Source organism: Panthera onca, chromosome D4 (assembly GCF_046562875.1).
Source record: "Panthera onca isolate mPanOnc1 chromosome D4, mPanOnc1 haplotype 2, whole genome shotgun sequence".
Taxonomy (NCBI): Eukaryota; Metazoa; Chordata; class Mammalia; order Carnivora; family Felidae; genus Panthera; species Panthera onca.
Window position 1 is genome coordinate 4,269,107 of NC_138351.1, and position 1,012 is coordinate 4,270,118.

Here is a 1,012-nt window from a genome sequence, read left to right on the forward strand (position 1 = left end):
GACTCCCTATAATATTGCATATTTTTTCGAAGTATGATTCCATATCAAATTCATTTTTTCAAAATTTATCATGATATCCATATGCCGTTCTACTTATTACTGTGGGTATTATATTAATACACTTCCTAAGCTTATGTATCCAGTATATACCTGACACTCTTCAAAGGTTATATTTATAATGAGCTACATAATGTGACCTTCTTTTTTTTGTAGGATTCTTATGTGTTTTTTTTTTTTTTAATAAAAGAGTCTATATTTATCTTCCCACTGTGGAAAAATAGTTCGCTGCACATCGTTAGAGCATGGGGCTGAGGCCTCTGGCTGGCCGATGAACTCACAGGGCAGGCTACAGGAGGGGCGAGATTTCTGCTAACCCCACAAGGGGCTTCAGGCCCAGTGAATGGAGTTTGACAGCAATTCTTGCTACAAGTAAGAAAAAACAGTTTGGTGTGAGTTGATTTCTTTTACTTTTATCTGTGTAAAATATACACATGTAGCATTGGAAGAAGAAGAAAGAGGAGGAGAAGAAGAAGAAGGAGGAGGAGAAGGAGGAGGAGGAGGAGGGGGAAGAAGAGGAGGGGGAGGAGGAGGAGGAGGGGTGAGGAAAGAGAAGGCCAGAAGAAAAGGAGGAAGGGGGAGTAGGGGGAGGGGGAGGAGGAGGAAGGGGAGGGGGAGGAGGAGGGAGAGGGGGAGGGGGTGAGGAAAGAGAAGGCCAAGAAGAAAAGGAGGAAGAGGAGGAAGGGGAGGAGGGGGAGGAGGAGGGGGAGGAGGGACGGGGAGGGGGAGGAGGAGGGAAAGGGGGAGGGGGTGAGGAAAGAGAAGGCCAAGAAGAAAAGGAGGAAGAGGAGGAAGGAGGGGAGGAGGGGAAGAAGGGGGGGGAAGGGGAGGGGGAGGAGGAGGGAGAGGGGGAGGGGGTGAGGAAAGAGAAGGCCAAGAAGAAAAGGAGGAAGAGGAGGAAGGAGAGGAGGAGGGGAAGAAGGAGGGGGGGAAGGGGAGGGGGAGGAGGAGGGAG

At 49.3% G+C, this 1,012-nt stretch overlaps 1 non-coding gene across 1 annotated transcript; it reads left to right on the plus strand.

The window, feature by feature from the left end:
• Positions 1 to 284: 284 nt before the first annotated feature.
• On the plus strand, positions 285 to 431 carry LOC132663956 (small nucleolar RNA SNORA62/SNORA6 family). The gene has a single exon (XR_009603343.2). It is a non-coding gene; the product is annotated as a small nucleolar RNA SNORA62/SNORA6 family (small nucleolar RNA).
• The last annotated feature ends 581 nt before the right edge of the window (positions 432 to 1,012 follow it).